A 9,854-nucleotide genomic window follows, 5' to 3' on the forward strand; every position below is an offset into this window, starting at 1 on the left:
CATACCACGCCCCTACCCACAGCATGAAGGAAGTGAAGTCTATCACCACCCAACCTTTTTGGTTAGACTGACACACGCTACTTAAAAGCTCAGTGTTCGTCTCCAAGACAGCATGTACAAAACTGATGAAAGTATCCGCTCAAATAAAGTTTGGTTTGCAACCGCGACTCTGAAATAGTGATCAGCATTGTCGGACTCACGCTATTCCACGAAATGACGTGAAAGTTTTCTGAAAGGACCACTGGATGGAGCCGAACGGAGAAGTGACGAGTGAATAGAGTCTCCAGAAAATGCTCTCACTGGATATTCTCTCACTACCTCGCTCGCAGCAACCGATTGCCGTCTTTCGATTTAATGGACTGCTTCCACGCTGCGTTTCATTCCTTTGGCTATGGAAGAGATCCTTCAGTACATGCAGCTGATCAATGCAGATAGGTGTATATGTACGTATAAGAAAATACTGACCCAAAGCCGCGGATGTTGAAACATCTTTTTAGTTTTGGCGATGTTGAGCAGCGCTCAATAAGCCCAGCCTTACAAGGCGTTTGGTATCTACTGGGACTCATCAGGTGGGCACATTGTGTTAAAAAGTTGTATCGTCTACTAATTTGACATTTGAAATTCCTCACCGTCTCTATTTTTAACCCCGCTCCAATTTTGTGTTTAGTGCGTGTGCATGAACTAGCGTTTGTTTGTCCCTACCACTTCACTCGTTCGACCTTGAGGTCATCCAGCCATTTTGTGACCGACCCTACGCACGTGCCACCGTCTCTTGTGGGAGCAAATTTGCTCATTTGGTTCATGATTTCGTAGTCCAAGTGGACCATTTGTTGTGGACGATTGTCTTCTGTCGAGGGTTGTATATTTTGTGAATTGATGTCATACATTAATACTAACGCATAGCAACCTAGCTCTGACTTTGTTTTGCCTTCTCGGAGGTTCTGTCACTCGAAAATACTGCTTGACTGTACCATGTGTAGTTATGAGGTTTTACATGCCAACTGTATCAGGGGTGCCGGTCACTCCGTTGTCAAGTGTACAATTCAAATTCTGGAAACACTCATTTGTAAATCAATTTGGTTTTCACGGGGGATTCAAGCGAATCTCTCGTTTCAGCAACCTTGTGAGTAGTTTCCTTTACGAAAATATACTGCGATGTCTCGAATATCGTGCCAACTGAATCATGAGGCGGCCTGTGTGCAACACATTCAGCTGGAGGACATCATAAACGAGAGATTCAATTGAGTCTCCCGTGAAAACCAAATTGATTTGCAAATGAGTGTATTTCTCGAAAACAGTCCAATTTGGGTTCAAGTAGATCATAAGGTTGACGGAAACTCGGGGACCGCGCCTACCTGATGAGCCCCAATTGAAAGGGCGAAAGCGGTCGTGGTTTGTCGAAGAGTTTTCAGCAGCCTCGTGAGTAGTTTCCTTTATGAAAATTCAAATTCTGCTTTCAGAATAATCTCCCGACTACTCTCTTTTATATCGCGACCAGTTAAGTCTGGCAGTAGCCTGATCAATCGCTGTTTCCACACATCCCATATCAAGGCACTTGGAAACCACTTGCACGTGACCTGAGTCTTGCATGGTCGGATCCTAGCCATACAGGCGCACCTGTTGTGACGTCAAATCGTTTGAAGTCTGGACAAAATGAAATTGTTGCTTTGTATGTTTGTTTCACTCACGGTTAGTTTCACTAGCCTTTGAATTTGGCTGATCAGAAGACAACGCGAAACCTGCTGAGCGGATGAAGGAATCTTCGGGAAGTTGAACGCAACAGCTTGCAAGCACGCACGCATATGATTTAATCCATAGTACATGATGCGAGTTAATCAGTCTGTACTGAAAAAACGGAGGAACGCCACTCACTCTCCAATCACACTGTCTATATCACGTGGTAGCCTGTTAGCTGGCGCTCTGAATGACAATATGTCAAATATGTGTCAAACGTGACTGCTCGGCCGCTCGGTATACACTTAAACTACTGGCTGAAGTTGGAAGCTTCAGCTCTTCCGTTAGAAGAGGTTCGAACACTTAGTTCACTCGATGCGTTTTCGAGTACATTTTCAATTGGTTGACCCCCGAGTTGTATACATACATAGATCTACATGACCACCGTTTTTTCCTTTGTTCCATGGCAATGGATTGCTCCACTATTACGCTTTTTTTAAAGACCATATCCATTCCAGAAAAGGCACCAACAACTGAGGTTGCCTTGGCTTAGGACGGTTGACGCTTGAATTCGAAAAGTCACAAGTTTGAATTTCAACATTCGAATGGATGTTGACTTTGGCGAAGTCGTTCTGTGTAGTATGAATCCATATTCATTAGTAATCGACCCGGCATTCCACAGAGTAAGTCACAGGAAGGAGCAAAGCCACTGTACTAGTGATCGGCAGTTTCGTTCGTGAAATCGACCTCATCATTCCTATTGTACAGCGAACTAGAGGTGGTCCCACTTGTACGAAGCAGTGCAAGAGGACAGGTATTTACACTCTGTGATGCAGATCACATCGTCTTGGGCCACAATGGCCCTCTGACTTCAAGGAATGGTTCTCTTCAAGCCATCAAAGCTGTGCGTCTTGTTGGAGTGGGACAGAAAGATTGAGAGGCTTGTGTGGAAGCATATTATGCCGGTGACTGTCAGCGAAAAATAAAGGTATCAGAAAACAATGGAACAAAGTATGAGGTGGGCGGACGAAAACGGCTAATTGGAAGAGATGGCACAACAAACGGAAAAAAAAGAAAATTCAGGTTGCCGGATAATTACTACAGAAACAGGATGGGCTCTTATCAGAGAATTTGGAGGTAAGCGAAAAGAGTTGATTTGGGTACTTTAAGATCACGTCGACCAAGTCTCTTTTTGAGAATGCTAAAAACGAAAAAAAAAGAAGGAAACTTATTGATTGAAGCTTTCCTACTGATCCAGTCTACTGATCCGACCTAAAGCTGCCACCAAGACGTGATGGTTGGGCTTGAGTGCTGCAATGATCCCGCGGGTCACACTGGCTGGAACTTCGTTCGCAGCTTTCCTACTGACCCAGCCAGAGATACACGGCTGACATTTCTTCTGGCTTTATCAGTAAACGTTTACTTCTAGCTGACCAATATGACCCCTTATCAGCAATGGAAAAATGAAGTTGGTGGAACCTCGGGGACTACGCCAACCTAACGGGCTTCAAGAAAACCCTAACGGATAATGGTCTGCTAAAGAGTTTTAGCAACCTTTTAGTATTAATTTTTTGGGATTTTTGCTTTCTCATTGCCATCAGAAGCGAGTAATCGCAAATAAAACATGCTGGTCAAATATCTGGACAAGGAGGTAAGCTTGTGGTACAGCAAAATGTGCTCGGTCACCGTAATAGCAAAGGTATTCAGAGTCCCGTCATTTGATTGTGCCTTGAGTCACTTCATTGAACTACCGAATGAAGGAGCCGCGCAGAAGACATATTGTCGAAAGACTCAGGCGACCTGGAACTATCGCCACCAAGGTGAAGGGAAGGAGACCAATACCTGTCAAACAAAGACAAGCACCTTTGCTTTTGGTTTACTTCTAGAGTGAAAAAAAGTGAATTAGAACTTGGGGCGGGGGTTCAATTTAAACTTCTTCTTGAGCTGAGAGTTACGAGTTATCGAGTTGCCTCACCTGGTCGGTGTGACCGGGTTGGACCTCTCTCAACTTACTGCACCAGTTATAGGTGTAATCTGTCAGTTTCGAGAACAAAGTGCCGTTGATCGATACAGTCGGTTGAACAAATTGGATTTGCTGGAATCGGTTCGACACAGTCTGCTAATAAGCCTTTAGAACACAAAAAGAATGACGGAAACCTTCCATGAGACGTAGGAAAGAATTACCAGCTACACCATTAGGTGTAGTTAGTAGTATTTCTATTCCATAGAAATGGCCCAAGACTGTGGGCCACAGAAAGCTTCGTAAAAATGCTGGAGTTGTTTGAGGAACCTGAAAAAGAGATGCAGCTATCGTCAGTCAATTGACACAACTAGGTCAAGTACTGGACCGTCATCCTAGACGTCGGGCAAATCAGTCACATCGCACGAGCGTGACTGTCGCCAGTTTAGACGTGATAATTCGGGTGAGTCCAGCTTGCGCTAATGGATTAGTGGAAATACGTTCGCCTCGCACGTCAGATATGCACTACTGATTAGCTCTAGTGCGTCCTCTTTGGTGTGCAGTCACCGGAATGATTGCTTCGGGGCAGGAGAAGGGAACTGTTGAACCAAGGGTGATGTAAACGCAAAATTCGGGTGAATTCAGGCGCTTTATTCACCCAGTTGTGCTGCATTTCGTCGCAGCGTGCTCTTGCTGTTGCATCAACCAAAGCGGTAAACTGCTATTTTTGTTGCCATTTTTTGTTGTTCTCATCGGCATCTGACCAAACAACCAACCTAGGTACAGGTACTGCCATGTAACGCTAGAAATATGTGATAGGATCTAATCTCAAATGACACCGTTTTCCCAACCTAACTTCCGGGTTTCACTTGCTCCACTTTGCTCCAAAATTGTGCCCATGTGTGCAGTGCACCGACCAATGCGAATACTAATGAAATCGGTGTCTGGCATTGTGACCTCTGTTGTTGTTCGGAGGCCAGCTGTCCCCAATAACCGAACATCACATCATTCGGACGGATGTCACGTGCAGGACACGGACCAAACGAAGGCATGCCCTAATTGGTCAGAATGCCAGCCAATCCGGGTCGAGCATCCTTGACTGGACGCTTCTCGCCCCCTCACGAAAATTCTGGCACGATTTTGTGGGACGCTCTGTGACTACCCTTAAATACAGATGTAATGATTCTCCTTTTGTCTCCATAAAGGGCTGTGTAGAGCTACCGTGCCTTTTGATATGCCATAGTGGGTGGAGCAGGAAGCCAAGGGACCGATAAAGAGTTGCACGACCGTACAGCAAGTCACAACAGTTGTAACCTCTGCCCATACAAATGTGCGCAAAACAGGCCATTCTTCAAGTGTCACAAACAGAGCAGGAGAACAAAGCACTGAGACTCAGAAGACTAGTAGATGACTTGAATGAACTGCGGAAGGGAACTGAGACATATGGGAGACTCAATGGGATTCAGACAGTGGGTCTGACGGCCTGGGATATTCACAGATGTATTCCTTACACTGGAATTTGATGAAAGAACTTAACCACTTTACAGAGAAACTTGTGGATAGCTATTACAGAACTCTGTAGTACTTTTTGCTTGAGGACAAACCGTCATATAGGCAGACACAATACTGGATCTTTGTCACATCTAGCTTCCGAAATGCTGTGGCGCCGCAGTAAAGTCACGTGGCCGACTCATATCCAGTTCTAACAGGGCGGTGAACTTAGCTCAAAGAAAGGGTCGTGGGGTTCTGATCGCGATTAGAGGTTCAGATAGAGTAAAATAAATCCTGTGATGAATAGGTCCACATCCGTTGAGGGGGATTACCACATCTGTGTCCTGTGCACATGGACCCGGGGGCTATAAGTATCAATGAGTGACCTGTAAATGGCGTGTTTCGTTGACCTGGCTTTATGCTTCCCCAGTACGTGACGCTCAAATAATGCTAGAATATAAGGGGAAGGTTAGTGTTAGTGACGGACAGCTGGAAAACTCTCCCTGACCGGAAGGAGCTTGTGCTGTAACGAAGAATGCCTGCGAGACGAGTTATTGTGTGCTAGCTATAATGCCGGTAGAGTTGAACAAATAAAACCGATTGAATCCGAACCAGGAACTCTTGTCTCCAGCACAGATGACTTATTCCTGCGGAACTTGTTTATCACGCATGACTGAATCTATAGTGCTGTCTTCCGTAAGGTTACTCTCTGTCAAAGTGTAGAAATTATTTCCTGGCGAAGTGAACTTTAAGGGATTGAAGAACCGTTGTTGGCCATTGGTCTGTTCGCCCAGCTGAGCTGGGCTGGGCTGTGAAGCAAATCTGTCGATTGCGCCAGTGTAGGTGCGCTGAACAGCTTTGTCCGTATGTTTATACAGCCACTGCCAGCCGGATCTGACCATCACTTACGATTAGCGGTTAGCATTTGCAGTGCGATTGGATGGCCTACTAGTGAATCTTCGGCTTTGTTCAGGTTGGACTCCCGGAGGTTCTCAGCTTGCAACACGGAGATGTCATGGTCAGAGCCAAGCCAGACAGCTGCAGTGATCAATGGGACGTTAACCAATCAGCACAATGGCTAGCGGGCCATTCGGCGGCACTACAAACGCAAACAACCAATCATAAACGAAGGTCGGGCCCAGCTACCGGTGCATGTACAAACCCATGCATGCAGCTGTTCAGTGCTTCAAGCGGCCCACTCACAGCAGTCTGTCGGTCGTGGCAGTTCACTTGGTAGTGAGACGTCTTCAGTCAAACAGAACAAACCAACCACGCAACTTGAGCTGCCAGCATTCTGTTCAATAGCAGGCACCGTTGTATTCTATTCGTTACTCGCTGACAATAACCAGAGCCTCGTATCAACTGCACTCACCTGATCAAACAGTATTCATCGTGTTTTTGTGCCGAGTAAAGGAGTTGAGAAATTTTCTTCACTATTTCTCAGCTGTTCAGGGTTTCTTGGGCTTCAGGTTACAGAGTGAGTAAAAACTGTTTAGCTCAAGGTGTGGCTGCCGACTCAATCAGGTAATTTTACCACTCACTAATGGAAGCACTGCCCATCCCATTGATTGATCGATCTTCACGGATAGTTAACGGACCAGGTGCTCGGCGTCCAACTGGATATACTGTTAAAAATGCAGCCAGTTTCCGAAGAGTTGACCTACACGAAATCCCTCATCCAAGATGTTCCTTCGGTCAGTAGTCGTAGGCTGTTGAATCACGTATGTGCCTACCAGTCTTAGTTGACAGATAAGTCTGATTTCGAAACTGTGATCGCTGGTTTAACCGAATTTCGGTCAATCTGACTACTGGTGAATGGTAAGGTCGCCTATCTCATTTGGCCATCGATCCGCTTCTGACCCATAAGAGCAGAGGTCCTCATTCGGCTGTCTTTTTCAGAAGATTACCGCTGAACTTTACTGAACTTAATTAAATCGATCTTTAACAAAGCAGCTGTTGAGCTGTCGAGAGGTTTACAGCAACTTCGAGAAAAAATTTCGCACCAGCTCTCTCTCTCTCTCAAGTCCATTAGGTAAATTCACATATATCGGACAGAGCAAGTCAGAAAATTAAAGCTCTATATCGAAGGCTAGACCGCGGTAAGTATATCACAAACGGTGTGCCTGATACCGTACTGAATAGATCCCGTGGTTCGGTCTGTTAGTTAGTTCCATAATCCCGCGGATTAAGTCGGTGCTCCAGAACTGATAAGAACTGCGGAGCGGATTTTGTACACAAGTAATTATAATTCACTTTCGCCTGAATGATCACTTCGCCTTGATCAACGCGTGCCGTCCCGTCAAAGCTGTCAGATCAAGTCAGTGCCTGACTACTTTTTTTGACTCACCTCGTCACAGTTGATAATCAACTGTAAAAAGGAGTAAGGCCATGGGGGTTGACAACGAAAGAAAATGAATCTGACAAGGTTTCGGATTCCAGTATGAAGAAACAAAAGTTCGCAGCGGATCGTACACCATTAGATGCGTCTTCGTCACACAAGATCTCAGGAGAAAAACGAAACAGGTATTGGAACACGTTCTTGGGGATATTCCACCACATTTGTGTCATGCTTGAATCACTATATTTCTGGAGATTTCCAAAGCAACCTCTATAGACCAACTGAGATCAATTTACGTGTCACCCATTCCTGTTCGATGCTTCCGTACAATGGCTGCTGAGCATTGGGATCACAGGTTGCAGCTTTCTAGGCGATACTCCATGACAGCCCAGTGGTTAGTTTTGCCTTCTCTGACGATTGGACCTCTGCAGAGATCCAGGCTCGCCTTAAAAAGAAGCCTGAGGCTAACCAGGTCACGTTTTCGCCCGAGAAACGAAAGTCATTGTGAGTTGGGTAGACAGTGGTGATCATTTGTTTTTTGTTGAGGAAGTGATCACTTTTCTGGGTCCAACTGATACTACGACTAATTTGGACGTACCTCTTGCACCGAAAGAATACGCAACCATCGAAAGTGGTCAAGAGGTGTACATACCACATCCAGACTGTATCAATGGATGGAAACCATGAAGGAGTGTCTTGTACCGAGGATGACATATTTACTGTCGCAAGCGCATCACACCAGCTTTAAAGAGCGGGTAACTGCGCCATCCATCCGTTTGCGGCTGACGGCGTCTACGGAAAGATAAACCAGTCAGCTACAACCATGTCTCTAAGCAACATGATTTCAGCATAGCAAATCCGAAGCAGTGGCTACAGAGTGCCATCTACCGTGCAACATAGCTAGCGACTTTCTATGTGGCAAGCTCATTCGGATTTTGGTCTTGCGATCAGGCGGTAGAGCACACAATAATTTTTACCTTTGTGGTTCGCAGGAGGTGTTCACATTATGGAAGGGAATATTGTGGTAGCTCAGGTAGCCTAGATCGTCGTTGGTTTGTTTCCTAAGCTGGGCAATGTGATTGCAAACGTTTCATCATCAGTCGACGTGCGTTGTTAGAGAGCGTAGCGATGGGTCGGTGGTTGTGTGTTGAGTAGGGTAACGTGTGTTGATGTACGCGCTGCTATCCAGGATTGATCTTCGATCACGATTAGTTGTTTGGGCGGGTGGTTCCATTGGTTGCTGTGTTATCCCGTGTCCCGATTGATCGATGACCACATGAACATTTAGCCTGGCATCCCCTGTCCTTGTACTCTGGTCGATGCTGGAGTGACTTATGTCCTTGATCCTTCCGAGTCCCGGCTTCTGGCCTTTGTTGATCTGACTCCAAAGGGTTCCTTCTTTCTTTGTTTGTGAATCCAATATTCGGCTCTCATTGAGTATCCCAGTGGAGGAACTGGTCCTTCGCACACAGTGGTGCTTAAATAGGATCCAGTTCAATACATCGGTTGATCGAGTCCGCTATGAAGTACCATGCTTCAAGAAATTACATTCCCTATCTTGTGTCTCCGCATGCATTTTCCAGATTGATTTTGTGGCCTTCTTGGCCCTCGTGTATGGATAGGGGCCATATTTCGTGACGACCACGTTGTGTTCCTCTATTCGTGCACGAAATTTCCTCCCAGTTTGTCCAACGCAGAACATGTTGCAGTTAATTCAGTGTATCACATTGTTGCTCTTGGTTTTGTCTTGGTTGTCCTTCGGTCTTGAAGGTATTCGGTTTGAGGGCTACGTTGATTCCTTTTAGAGCTAATAATCTGGTTGCGAGTTCTGATATACTTCTGATGTAAGGCAGAACTACCTGTCTGGTGGCTTGTTCTTGCTGTTGTTGGGATGTCCTATTATTCTTCAAGCTTCTCTTGATTAAATTCCTCGGTTATTGATTGTTCTGTAGTGCTATAACAACGAACTGATGAAGTCACCTAGATTGTTGAAGAAACATTTGCAATCGAATTGCTCAGCTCAGAGTCATTCGAATCGATGGCTTATATTTTCAGAACACCTGTTACCTCGAACTTCCTACACCTGCAGTACTGTCTGGATTTCCAGCCACGATCTTCTCGAAGTTTACTACAGCATGTCCCACGTGATTTGACTTCATCTACTGGTGCAAAGTGACTTTAAAGATTCCAGATCTTAGGAGAGCGCGCACCTTACCCGAATCGGAACGACCTAAGTTCGTTCCATGTCAAACACATGTGGCTAGAGAGTATTATGCAGACAGGTTGATTCAACTGTGACATAGGAAATTGCTCAACATTAAAATTTTGGCACCCATCATTCAAGACAGCTATCCACTGAATTCACGGTCATTGTCTGGGCGTGAGCAGATC

Source organism: Opisthorchis viverrini (genome assembly GCF_000715545.1).
Source record: "Opisthorchis viverrini unplaced genomic scaffold opera_v5_11, whole genome shotgun sequence".
In the NCBI taxonomy this organism is placed as follows: Eukaryota; Metazoa; Platyhelminthes; class Trematoda; order Opisthorchiida; family Opisthorchiidae; genus Opisthorchis; species Opisthorchis viverrini.